This window comes from Pezoporus occidentalis, unplaced genomic scaffold (genome assembly GCF_034315485.1).
Source record: "Pezoporus occidentalis ecotype Australia unplaced genomic scaffold, CSIRO_AGI_Poc_V1 ctg89, whole genome shotgun sequence".
NCBI classification, from domain to species: domain Eukaryota; kingdom Metazoa; phylum Chordata; class Aves; order Psittaciformes; family Psittacidae; genus Pezoporus; species Pezoporus occidentalis.
The window spans coordinates 363,739-378,245 of record NW_026916253.1 but is presented as its reverse complement, the minus strand read 5'-3'; the positions used below and the strand labels follow the sequence as shown (position 1 = coordinate 378,245).

At 40.6% G+C, this 14,507-nt stretch overlaps 1 long non-coding RNA gene across 1 annotated transcript; it reads right to left on the bottom strand.

Moving 5' to 3' along the window:
- Positions 1–12,501: 12,501 nt before the first annotated feature.
- LOC134156638 (uncharacterized) lies at positions 12,502–12,982 on the bottom strand. The gene is made up of 2 exons (XR_009961991.1): positions 12,850–12,982; positions 12,502–12,728 (listed from the first exon to the last, which is right to left on the bottom strand). It is a non-coding gene; the product is annotated as an uncharacterized LOC134156638 (long non-coding RNA).
- Positions 12,983–14,507: the final 1,525 nt, after the last annotated feature.

Sequence of the window (14,507 nt, the reverse complement as noted above, 5' to 3'; positions counted from 1 at the left end):
GCAGAATTATCTGCAATCAGATAATGCAAATCGTGAAACACAGATCTGAATTACAAGTCCAGTTACTTGGGATGTGACAATGAGCAAAGCTCCACTTAAAGAGTACTGTGTAAATGACTGCACCCACCACATAGGACATCAACCTAAAGCCCCCTTTAATTTTCACAAGCAGCCATTCATTGCTGCTGCTAAGGATGAATAAGGCTACTAAGGAAGATTAAAGCTACTATGAAAGTACTGCTTAGGCCCTTTCACAGTCATTTCCCCTCACACAAACAAGGAGAGCATGCTAACTGTTGTATTAATAAATAATCCCAAGGAGTTCCATTGGTTGTCACTGTGCTACAGTGCAGCCTGATTTGCCTGATTTCTCAAGCTCTCCTAAGAAGATGAGTAATTTTAAACATAAGGCTAAATTCGGGCACACACAAACCATCCTTTTCTGAAGCAGCAACAACAGAAACAAACCTTCCAATGGACAGCCAAACCAATGTTGCAGTACATCAGTAATTCATAGACACTAACCAATGTAGTCAGAGTTTTACTGCCCAGCTTCCAGAGGTTGAATGACCACCACTGCTAGAGACTCAACAGGTTTCAGCTTCTACTAGCTTGCTTTAAATACAGCACAGAAACTTGAACTCTACATTGCATTCTGTGTTTACTTATAAAGCCTTTGTCAGGGCAAGAACACCCAAAGCATCAAGGCCACAAAATTCTTCTGCAAATTTTAGAATTATCAGTACAACAAAAAGGTCAGCCTGCACTGCACACACATTTCAGCAATGATCTACACATTGCTTGCACCTCCAGATTGCCCAGAAGTCATTTAATGAAAAATCTACACCTACAAAATGGGAATAATGCTTAGGAAAGTGCAATGTCAAGTTTAAGCATTTTGCAATTATGGTGCATGCTAAATCACTTTAATTCCCATAGTCTCTCAAAACATCCCTCTTACCAGTCTCAGAAGAGGATAGAAACATTTTCCATTAGCCAGCAAAGAGAGACAAATAAAAATGTTTAAAACTAAAACATCTGAATGTAAAAAAAAAAAGACAAGAATACACACCTAGAAGCACGGATGACTGCCTTAGGGTGGGAAGATCTTTCTTTGGCTTGTTTGTGCCCAAAAGTACTGCAAGTGCTTATGAAAAACTTGAGAAAGAAACAATAACAATCTCATTTAAAGTCTTGTTGGAAGACTGCAACAAGACAAATGCCCCAAATCATAGGCCATTACCATAATTACAAATCACTCTCTCATCTGTGATCTTCTGAAAAATAAACTAGGGGGAATGGGCATTATTTGACTATGCCCAAAACCACAGAGGATTTGGTAACAGCAACACTTCTGAACTACATGCAGTTTTTCTGGGAGCTGTTGAAGACATAAGGAAGTATTGCTTGCCACGAAGTTACATAGTGTATCCAAAATTATATTCTACTCTGTAACAGAAGACACAAGCAGACATTTTTTTTCTTTTTTTTTTTTTTTTTGCTGTGTCTACTTGGATTATTATTTTAGTTCACTTTTTACATGCTTAAAGATGTTTAAAAAATATTTTTAGCAATGTTTTTACTTGATGTCTAGCACGTGTTTGACAAAACCAGAATGTCCTTAGCATTTCAGGATAACCACACACAAAAAAAACCAACCCAAAATACCACCAAAGACACTCCTCAGAACTCTAACATGACAGTTTAGCTCCAACGAGGATTACATAAATCCAGATCAGCAAACATTGCACATATAGGAAGAATTCCTGCTGTCAGATTTGCAAACATCAAGTAAGGGAAAGAGGAGAGTGCTAGCTGCTAGAAGGGCCTGTTTGTTGCGGGACCTCTCCAAAAAGGTAGCCAGCGTGGCCTAGAAATCATGTTATAGAAACACTTGAGCCTGTACTGTTACATGACTGTGTGAAATGGTAAAGGAACTAGACTACTTATCAGTAACTGGCTATGCCTACCCTGTTTGTGTTTAGCCCAGTGGAAGCAGGATTTTATTTGTCTGGGGGGGGGTCATGAATGTTTGAATACTGGCTAAAGCAACAGTTATTGCCAAAAATACCTTGTTTGAAAACGCAGTAACAGCACAGCTGTGTATTCTCCAGTCATACATCACAGGAAAAGCTGATAATTCTTTAAACACAAAACATAATTCCCACAAGTAACAGCGTTCACTAAATTAAAAAGCTCCAGCACTCAGCCAGGAGGAGCATGTGTATGACTAGTGACTGTGGCTGCTATGGTGTGCACACGCACACACACATATATGAGTATGGTGTGGGGAAAATAGCTAATAATTGGGTCCTACTGGTTCAGTGTGTGAGCTTTTCCAAGCTAGAGCAAGATCTCCACAGGAGACACCCACCACAGAGCCAGATCTGTGGACTTCTGCACCACAAAAGTAGTGGTTCTTTCCTGTTTAACAGAACTCGGTGAGATTAAGATAAAATGCTTCCTCTCTACATGGTTCTTTTAACAAATCATGGATTTTACATGTGACAATAGACAGTTAAGCCATTTATTTCCTCTTTTTATTTCTTCTGGTAAATGACTATAATTATTTTTAAATTAAAAACTATACTGCTTGGGAGAGCAATGAGTATACCTGCAGTAGACAGCAACTTCTGAGAAATTAATGCATGCAATTAGTGAACAAGCTATTAGTTGAATATACTCTCCCCTTACAAAGGAACACCAAGATTATCTTATTTTCACCTCACACTAACTCCCCAGTGCTGAATCTAAAAGCCTTCTCTTCTTTTCACAAGATCAAGAAGTCTCGCCTTGAAGAATTTAGTAAGCAATAGTGTGCCATATTTCAAAAGAAAATCTACACAGTGCATAAAACAGCAGAATAGACACTCCAACTCAAGCCTTCCTCAAGCAGTGACATATACAGCAAAACCTCAGATGTCTTAGGAGGAAGAACGAAAGGTACAGCTACCCTGACTAGAGAGATTTGGAGATTTTGCCTCCCTTGGCATGAGCAAGAAATGTCTCCCTGTCACCTGTAACTACAGCACCACATTTAAGGTCTTCACAGGACTACAACAGATCAAGGGGGTCTGACAGATACAGCAATCACTGAGAACCCTGTTCACAGAAGTAACTATCTTCTTAAATACTAACTGAGCCAAGTAACATTTATCACATAAGCACTATCGTGATGGAAGGCTTCTGTATTACCTACGCAGCTACATCAGGAAGGACACTGAATTTCAAAGAAGAATGAGGAAACACATTCTGACAGAAACTACTATATACTTTTCACAGAAGGCAGAAAACAGAACTTCTGCTGAGGGGAAAAAAAAAAGCCAATCAACCAAAACAAAACAAAAACAACCAACCAGACAAAAAACACAAAACAACAAAACTAACCAACCAAACAAAAATAATTAATTCTGCCCCCCCCCCCCCAACAAACAAAACAAACAAACAGAAAACCAAAAAGATATCAACCAACTAACCTAATAGCAAAATTGTACCTTTCAGGGTCTGTGCACTAATCAGGCTGCAGTGAAGGGAAAACACAGAGGTATAGCAAATTAGATGCTATGAGATATTTCAGAATCAGTTGCTGCACTGACCTATTCTCTGTTATGTGAACAATCCCAAGTAGAATAATTGCTCTGAACAACTACGAGGAACCAAGATTGCTACATAAATTTAGGCAATAGCACTTCTTAATCATGATCATTTCTGATTTAGTTTAGCAGACGAAATGGCAGCTGCATCTGGCATGCTAACAGCATGCTCATTTTTATCCCTGGGACACTAGGACTAAAATTGAACAGCTTCCTTGTAATCTCTTACAACATCCTGGAATACTGGATGTCCTCCAGAAAGCACAAAAGGCAATAGCACACCTCCTCAGTGCAACCCTTCCTGAATTGAGGCAGCATAACTTCCCTCTACTTTTAGTGCAAGCCATTGCCTTCAAGGAAGGATGCAGAGCCAGGGAATCGGTGTCCATCCCCAGCATCTCAATCTGCATTTCACAGCAGTCTCACAATCCAATGAAGTTGCTGCTTGTTGCTCCAAAACTGCTGAACAGCTCTGCTGGTCAGGCAGACAAGCTGATATTTATGGTTTGGTTAAGAAACCCTCTTGTTTCCTCAAACTCACGTTTTGTTTCCCCCTTAAAGCAAATATTGTTATAAAAACTCTGTAGCCGAGCCCGTAAACTGAAGTCACCATTCTAAGATCCTGTATTCCACAACACATAACTACTACATTTCAAACATTTTGGTGGAAATAGTCTACCTGCTACAGCTGTTCCTAACAGCAGGGGGCTGCTGGGAGGGTGGAGAGCATGTGATAACTTCCAGGTAATGTCAACAAATCTTTTCATCAGGAAACTCTAGCATTAACAAATTTTATGAAGGACTTGAGAAGCAATAAATAAGGCTTGTGAAGCAACCTTAACATACTTCAGTTGTTGCTTTGTATGAAACAATGAAGGGAGTTCTGAAGGCAATGTAACTGACAACAGGTAAACATAGTGGTTACTGGTAAAACTTGCAGCTGACAAAAAAATCAGAAATGAAGTTTCTCACTTGTACTGTTTATGTTTCATGTCTGGAAGTGGAAGAAGGCAAACAAATCCACAGTCACAAAACATTCTTGGGGGATGACTAACAATAGAACCTAGATCGCCTTTCACCTTCCTATAGCCAACATCTCAAGTTAAAAATAAAGAAATAAAAGTACAAAGTGTTATAATTATCCCAATCTTCCCCATCCAAGGTCACTCTTTTGCCTAGTTTAAAACCCAAAATACAACCTTTAGTTTTTACAGTCCCCTTGATTTCAGGAAACAGAAGTTCTGCGTATTTTGAATGAACGCTTGATAAAACAATACAAATATTGACAACTTTATTTGTCTGTTAACATGAAAAATGGTGAATTGCTCAGTCTCACAGTTTAGGAATTTACACCATGCTCATCTGCATGAATCTTAATCAATCTTAACTGTCCCAGTATAGGTGACAATATCAAAAGAGTGAAACATTATCTCAAAGATTATTTTTGACAAAAAGAGAGACAGCTCTCCTACTTTTAAAGCAGTAAATCGAATACATCACCTCAATTTGCTATTAGTGTTTATTAAAAAACAAATGGTGTTAACAAGGAGAAATATAATTGCATTTCTCGAGAAGAGTTCATTTTAAAAATGGAGAGAAGTTTATGGAAGTGATGGAACTCATATCACCAGCAGAGTTTACCAACTACTAGATTAGCCTGAATTTAATTCAGTCACTGTGATAATAAGACAATCTACCTGCTCAGCTACCATGAGAATGATACTAATGGAATTACCTACACAATCTGGACACATGAAATATATTTTAGAAGCTGTTTCACAGTGAGGTCACCCAGTACTAAAGCCTGATGAATGAATTTTGCTAAGAGGTTTCAGCGCTCTAGTTTACAGAAGATTGTGTTACATGAGAAAAAACACCTGGGAAACTTGGCCTTAAGAAGGAGAATGTCAGTAAATGAAGATTGCTAAAGCTGTGCAACTGGAAGCTCAAGGCAACATGCCGACAGCATAAACTGTTAGTGAAGCATACTTGGAACAAACCATATTAAAAGACCTAAAAAAATCCATTATGATGGTCATTAGAAGCTTTAACATGTTAACTTTCAAATCAAAGACAGGCTAACATGCAATCTCAACCTTCCTCCGTAGTTCTAAAGGTACAGGTGGTACTGGTGTTAGCACTACAAATGGGGCACTCTGAAGACTTTTCAGAATGGCTCCAGGAAGTCAATATGCAAAACAAAAAAGGAAGAAAGCAAGAAAGCTAACAGAAAAACCCCACCACTTCACTTTAGTTGTTAGAGGACATTTTTAAAAGTCACAGGGAAAAAAAAAATTTAGAAAAGCTGCTGGAAATACCTTAAAAAAAAACAGTCTGACAGAATCAGTAGGGGACACTTGCAACTAATGAGAAAATGAAGGCGAGCTAGAGAGGAAGATAGGTCAGAAATGCCAAATATGATGGAAGAACTCTATGATGTGACAGTGGAGGCCCTGGAGACAACAGACAAAGGCAGAAAAGGGAGAGAAAGAGACAGCGCTCAAGAGATGGTGCTGAGAGAGAAAAGAGCAGGTATTCTAGCAGAGAGGGAGGGGGGAGGAAATCTGAGGACCCAGGGAGAGCCAACATATAAGAACCCAAAACTGTTTGCCAAGCTTATTTACACTGATTTAATCATGTGGAGTTGACAGATCTCAAACTAGGAGCATAGTGGGGCGAGAACAGTGAAGATAAGAACAGGCAAGAAGGTAGATGGTAGATTGCATAAGATTTTGAAAGAGCTTTTGCTAAAGCAGTTTTAAAGAAAGGTGCCACCCTATGCAGCAGAGATCTTGTGAAGGATGAAAGGAAGAAAGAGTGAAGCTACAGATCATGCTGACACCAAACAGACAATGAACATGGAGAAAGCAGTCTTGGAAAAGCTAGAGAAAACACTAAATCCAAAGGAGAGGGATTAGAAAGGCCACCCAAGTACATGAGGAATCAAAGTACTAAAGAACAGCAGATTAGAGGACAGAAAAGATACTGTAGATCAGTTGCCAGAAGCAAAGAAATATCATTTTACAATCTGTGCAGCCTGAAGGGCAAACAGCAACTCAGAGCTAGAAAAAAGATAAATTAGTTATAATACTGTACAAGAAGGAAATCAAAATAGCATTAAGAAAGTGCATGAAACAGCATTGCCACAAGTTCCAAAGAAAATTCATTAAGGAGTTATTGTTAAAAGGAGCCAGAGTTATCATCAGAAAAAAAGAAAGTAATATTTAGTTGATTCGCCACCTATTAATTTCTTTTTAATGGGGAAGCACCAAACATTCAGCTTGTCTTCTGGATTTCAAACAGTCATAATTTTCTTCACAGACAGTAGAACATGCCAGCAGAAGTCATACAGTCAGAATTAAAACAACACTAAAACTTACATTAGAATAACAGGCACTGGCTGTATCCCTCTTCACTGCATTTTTCAGCTCCAAACAAACACAGTTGTTTAATCAACAATGGGCCAAAACAAAACCCAACAAATAAACAATCCAAATAAACAAAAAAAAACACAACCCAAAACTGCCCAGGTTCACCAACTCTTACTGTGGGGGTCCCAGTTTTAGAGACAAAGGAGAGTTCTTCAGCATATGGTCAAAAAGTCCACGATTAAAGAGGGGAAAGGTTGTACTACTGCCTTAGAGAAGTCAGCATTTGCAGCATAGCAGCTGAAAAGCAAGCACATCTCATCGAACAATGTGAACTACAGAAATTAAACAGAACTATTCTAAAGCATGCAAAGAAGTGGAACCACAGTAAAAAATAAATAAACAAACAAATAAATAAAAAGTTAAGGAAACAGCTGTAAAATTAGGGATGTTAAATGAGTCAAATACTTGAAGAGAGAATTAGGAAGGACTACACACAACCGGTTTTGTCTTGAAGCAGTACTTTCTCATATACAACAAAACCATTGTTAGTGCATCACTAGAAGAATGGGAAAAAAAAATCCTAAGAATTACATAAGAGAAAAAGGAATGGATGCTTTTGAGTAACAAGTGTTTACAAAATTCAAGTAGTTCCCACAAAGAGGTGCTTTTGATAGAACTCAAAAAGCATCAAAAGTGGAGGGATTCCATCACCCTTGGTCTTAGAGGGAGTGTCACAAACTGGCTATTAGGATGTCTGTCCTCCACAAAGAATAAATCCTCAGTGCAAGCATGGTCACTGCCTGAGCATCAGGCCTGAGTCACGACATTTCCCCCCTAAATAATTTGAAATATTCATTCAGATGCAATTTAAAAATAGGCAACTTAAATGATAAGAACCTACAGAAAAGGATTTCAAGACAAGGTGCTGGTGATAGCTACAGTTCTATGCTGCTTGAGAATACCAGTGCACAGCTTTAACACTTTGCATGCAGTGCAACAGATCTTATGAAGAGAGTGGGGAAAAGCTATTCAGCAGGTTTTAGCTCTACAGCTGAAGGCCTGGATTGTGGCATGCATACAAGCTGAGTGAGGAAATTGAGCTCCACTTCCTCACCCAATCTTACACTGGTGAAGGTTTCTCCTTGATAGAGAGCAGGAGGATTTTGTAACAGCTAGTTATGCCTGTATTTTTTCTGTTTAGTACCACCTCAGTAGTACAAGCAGATGTAGAGTATATAAAAAAAAAAAAAAACACAACAAAAAAAAAACACCAAAACCACAACAAACACAGAAAACTACTTATCCATTGGACTGTTGGTTTTGTAGCTAATTAGTCAAATTGCTTGTTTTTCTTTTATATACAAATACAAAACCCAAAAGCAAATTCTGCCTCAGACTTGTTTCCATAAAGTTTCTAATGACACCAACAGCTGTGTAATGTGTGTCCACTGCTAAATGTGGATGAATTCATACTGACCTCTCATATATTCAGCTACCTTAACAGTGACAAAAGATTTCCCAGTATAACCAATCCAGTGTAACTGTAGACTACCACCAAAGGAATCATTCTGTTCCCACACTTTCTTCCCACAAGCACGAGTGGATTTGCAGACCCTCCCTTGCACAGTATGTGGACACTGTGCAGTCACTACATGAATAAGTTCAGTTCCCCTGAGTGACAGAACACTGTATCTGTTTAATTTTGGGGAGACCAGTTTTCCATCAGATCAGTTTGCTGAACCAATCCTTTCCACTCCTGCAGCCACATCATCACTAGATTTTATGCAAACAGACAAGAAAGGCAAACAATAAGCAGAATGCGAGCAGAAACAAGCAGTGCAGCCCCTTCCACCAGGAACTTGTAGGTACCCCGAGCTAGGTGAAATAAAAAGTATATGTGCAGAAATGCAAAAAAGTAGAAGTGGGGTAGAAGTGCGAAGTTCTATCAAATCATATCTGTCTGTAAGGCCAGAATCTGCGAACTGAGTCACAGCTCAGTGTTAACGTTCTTTACTTGCAGTCTCCCACTGAAACATTTTTCCTTATTTCTTTTTTGAGGAACAAATTACATTTTCCAAATGCTGGCTCCATTGTACAGTGTGCTGTTAACAGCAGCATTAAACGAAAAATATCAATTATGTGAAAATATCTGCAAAACAAATTCACAAAAGAGCACTTTTAGTTTGTATTTACTTGTCTGCCTCTGTCCAAATTCTACTCTGAAGCAAACAGACTTATGATAGCTGAATTAATAACTTATCACTGTTTTCTTATTAAGGTTTGCTCTTATTGTCCAGTTAAAAATGCAATAAAGTACAAATGCATTTACATTTGTGGACAATTTGTAGGCTATCTTATGACCAGCATGTACAACTTAAGACTAACTGTTCATACCACTGTTGTCACATGAAGTGAGAAAACTCATCTCTCCCCTACAATAGGGGAGTAGAAGTCATGCAGCCAGATTGCAAGTTAAGTGCTATGAAGGTCTGTCAACAGACAAGCAGAAGTACCTCAGCGATGCAGTGAAAGGCCAATGACAAAATACGAGCTACCCACAATCCAGGATAAAAAACTCTTCAAAGAGCTGGACTACCATGCAACAGACACACCTGGACACCACAGTAAGAACTAGCAGTTCCACACCAAAAAAGAATATATATATATATAGATATATATATATATATATATGCACTGGAAATTCACATTACAAGCCTGTACACATTTTTAGCTGGTTTGCTTCACCATTCTCAACAGGAACACATTTGGGTTGACTGAAAAGCAGCCTCTTTCAAAAGGCTGTTTTGTGTTACTGCAAACATCTGCTGCATATATTGCTCCCTGTAGGACTGAGCCTCTAACAAGAACCTAAACTCACTGGATAAGCCATAACAGCTATAGTACAAGACACATACAGAGGCCAACAGCCACCACAGAACTGCTGCCTCACCACTTCAGGGCAGAGAGGTTTACAGGGAACCACCCCAGAATGCTCAGGGAGGGCATCAGCATAAATCTGTGTATTATATATATATAAATGTCTACACAGTCTACCTGAAAATACCACCTCTTGGACACACCAAGAGGTCTCCTCATGATTTCTGTTGTTCTCAGTCAGTCTTTGTAATACCTGTCCTTTATTTCTGTCCAAAGCAAGTCTTATTCTGACAGACTCCCTGCTTTTTCCTCTGGTAACCTTCATCATTCTTCTCCCAGTACACACCAACAGCAGTCATATTTTTCTGTATTTTCTCCTTTTTCCATGCTAATTATTAAGGCAACTTTATCCCTTCTCAAGATTATACAGCTAATTTATTTTATTTGATTCCACATCGCACCTCTCCCTATCTCTCTCTCTGACACTTCTTTTGAGGTATCCCACCACTACTTTCAGTTCACTAAGCTAAAAATCAGACTACTTATTCTCTGCCCATAGGAGTGGGGTTCTTTGGTTGTTTTTTGGTTGGTTGGTTGTTTTTTTTGGTGGCTTTTTTTCTTGGGGGGAGGTTGGTTTTTTTTTGGGGGGGTCTTCGTTGTTTTGGGGGGGGTTGGGGTTCTTTTATTGTTTTGTTGGGGGGGTTTTGCTATACTTTATTTACTGCTCTCCCTAATAAGGGAGCAGTAAGTAATAAGCTCTCCCTGATAATGCAGCCTGTCTGCTCTGTTCACCTTCTTTACTTCTTTCAACGCTGAAAACATTACTACAAAAATGTGAAGAACTGTCCTACATAGGCTATGGGAACATAGCGAACTTTATATGATCACATCTGCATCAAGGTTCAGAGATCTCATTCCCTATGCACCCTGCCTCTGGCCCTACCAAGCTATACATTACAAGTCTTGTTCCAGCCTTTTCCATTTTGGGCTTTTGCCTCTCCTCCCCTCTGCCTAGTACCCCACCATCATCTTTCAAACCCCTCCTCTGCAGTTGTGTTGTCCTGTATTCGCCAAGTACCAGCTTTCTCTTCCACAGAGTTGACACGTACAGCATCTACTTTAAATAGTTAATGCTACAATCCCTCCCTTAGGTGCTTTCTTTATATCAACTGGTTAAAAGTGACAATAAAAGCTGCATATTATTTATGTTAAAATTATTTATCAGACCCTCACAAACAGAGCAAAAAGAACGTATGCCTGCGGTCATTGTGGTCTCCTGAGGCAGCGCTGCTACAGTCAAAGCTGCCTTGTCCCCTCTGTGACCGGGAAGTTTTGACCAAGACTTGAGGACGCGTGGATGGTCAAGCCACATGCGGCTCAGTCCTCACTGTGCCTGTGGAGGGGAGCAGGTGACACAAGACTTCGTGTGACGATTAACGTGCGTGCTGCCACACTGACTGGAACTGTCAACTCGCTTCGCACCACCAGCGAGCTAGCAGCGACTTTCAGCCATTACCAGCCTGGACACGGCTGTAACTGACAGGAGGCGGTGGTCGGTGGCTTGCGAAGCTCCGGAGAAAAAGGAGAGCAGGACTACACACTACGCTGCGCCCGCCGGGACACCTAAGGGCCCCCTCTCGTGGCCTCCGCAACACCGAGGCCCTGCGAGCTCGGCAGCCGCTCTCTGGGGCAGAAGCCGAGACGGGGGTGAGCGGGGGCACCGCCCCAGGGCGGGGACGGGGCGGGGCGGGGCGGGACGCTGCTCGTTGGCGCTTAGGGGCAGCCGCGCGCTGCCGGGCCGGGAAATGTCTTACCTCAGCCGCGGCCATGGCGGCTCCTCGCCCACTTCAGGAGTTGACGCGAGACGTCCGCCCCCGGCTGCTCCTCGCTGCCCCAGCCTGCTCTTAGTCTCCGCCGTGGACCCAGGCCCGGCGGCACCCAGCGCCCGGCGTTAGTCCCGTTATTCAAGCCCAGATGCTCGGTTCACGAGTTCTTCAGGAGCAGGAGTTGAGAGAAGCCCATGGCCACGCAGTGATGGCGGCTGCCCGAGGAGAGGGCAGTGAGAGAGTGCTGGCTGCCCACTACTCTTCCCAGCACGGTGCTTGAGGTGACCACATAGGCCTCCTAATGCAGCAGAAAGGAGGGACGTGCTTCTCGCTGCAGGTTGGGACCAGTGTGGTCACTCACACCAGGTAACAGCCAGGTTTTCCTTAGCAGCCTCCAGGTGACCACTGACCATAAAGGTACATCCTGTCCGAGGCTGTGTAGGGGGCATTGGCCAGGTGTTTCAATAAAGATGAACGCAAATCAGGTTTTCCCAGACCCCAGAACATGTAAAATTCAAGTACCTTGCATTTACTATTCATTCTTGGGGTCATCTTGCACTGTATCTGTCTTACAAGTATGTTTTTACTCATGAGCCTTAAATATCCTTGGCCTCAGACTGATTTTTTTCAGTGCTACAGGCTAGAAACACTTTATTTCAATGGCATAGTCCTCTGCTGTCATCACAGAAAAATGATAGTTTAAAAATTGAACATTAATACTTTATAACACAAGCAACACCTTTCACTTCCTTCTGTATTAGTAATAATTAGTTTATTAATTAGTATATTTGGGGATGCCAGAGAAATTAGGGATTCCTAAGACTACATCTTGACCATTTCTCAAAGCTGTAGGCTTCAGGAGAGAGGACTCGGCAAACCTTCACGTTCTCCATTTTGCAGACTGCACTGCTGGCCCACCCTCTTCATTGTAAGGCTCCTTCAATTCCTATGGACATCTGTAATTCTGTTCTCCATTAGTTCAACCAACTGCCATACATTCCAGTGTAATCAGCATCACTCCAGCCTCCACTGTCTTTCTTGGGCTTCTCAGTTCTGTTAATCTGAAAACAGATGAGAGAGTTAATACTGACACTGGGAGCATCATATTAAAGGTTTTGATCTCCAGTCACTTATTGGAAAAAGCATCAGCTTGCTCAGACCTTACTGGTCATCTCGGCTCACCTATTGATGGTTCAGGTGCCAAATCCATTTTCCGTGACAATTCTTTTTGCCCTGAGGTGCTGATTAGTCAGCAAGCCAACTGGACCAGCAGTATCACTCTGGCATGTTGTAGGACTGCAGGTGGAAGTCATTTTGGAGAGTGTGTGCAAAAGTAGCACACGTACTTGGTGGTGTGTGGTCCAGCACCAGTACTTGGCTCTGTTCCCTGTCTGGAAGAAATTGTTCATTTCTGATCAAAGAATAAAATATGTAGACATAAAGAATTTGCCATGAATTTGACCCCTTTTGGACAAAATCATTAAGATCTTGGGCTCAGGTCCCAGCAGTCTGGCCCTCTGAACTGAGAACTGAGTGGGCTAAATAAGAAACAGGCTGTTCCCTGTCCTCCTTCTAGGCCATTAGCTATTCCTTTGATTAGTTTGCCTTCATTCCTCAGGGTCTCACATTTCTTTTCCTTACATAGTATGCCATACATTGTGTTAGTCTTAGCTCAGTTTTTGAGCACTGTAGAATGAATTTTTCTCTCTGGCCTTGTCCAGCATGAGCTCATACACTTCAGATCTCTTTTTCTTCCCCTGTTCATTGAAAAAAAATACCACAAGTAGCCTGATATTTTTGGATCCATTCAAATCCTTAAAAGCTGTGGTAAATCATAACGTCGTGTAGATGGGTTAGAATCAGACCTTGAGTACTCACAGAAATCAAACATATGATTACATCCTTTGCATTTCTGGGCTCCAAATTAGCCTGTCAGGTCTGCATGCACTACTTCTGCTGACTTCAGTGGGAATTGCACATATGAAACTAACAGAATAATCAGGCCCTGAAAATTTGAGCTTGTGTCCCCAAACACAGCTCCTGCATTTTTAACTGATTCAGTGTGAGATGCATCTGTGACCCTAGAGCAACAGCTGAGAGTATGTGTTGGCACCCAGAAAGCTAGTGCTGTATTTCCACATGGGATATACAGCAATCTCCAACCTGCCTGGCTTGTATTTAAAACACAAACATAGATACCATATAAAGGAATTGTTTCTGTTACCATGACATTGAGCAAGAAAATAAACATCATGCTCCCTAGAAAATGAAATACAAGGTAACAGAGCATTTTAGCAAGTCTAATAGCAGAAGTCGAAGCCTTCATAACACATATAGAAGACAAATGAAAAGTTTGATTCTGATAGCTTGAAATAATAAAGAAAAATATTGGAATATTTTGCATACAGAAGGACACACTCCAGATACTATTTGTTCCAACCAAGTGTTAAGAAATAACTATTTTTATTTTAATTTTCACATTCTGTTTTTCAATTTTTTTTTTATTCTTTTTTTTTTTTTTCCCTGAATTCCCCAGCTGAGGGATAGGAGTATAAGTAAAACTCACTGGGTACTTCCTCAAAATCGCCCAAGCAGAAATTAGATGATTTAAAAAAAAAAATAAATAAAAAGTAGGAACAAATAATTCAAATCTAAAACACAGACAGTTTTAGCTATTATCAGTAAGATGTTGCATTATTCCTGGAAAAAAAAAAAAAAAAAAGTAAGAAGAAGATTCAGTATCCCAGTTCTTCAAATTCAGGCTAACTAGCAGCTGAGGAAAGCAAAAGTTACATAATTACCAAAGATAAACCTGAAGGCTACATAAGCTGTTAGTGTTA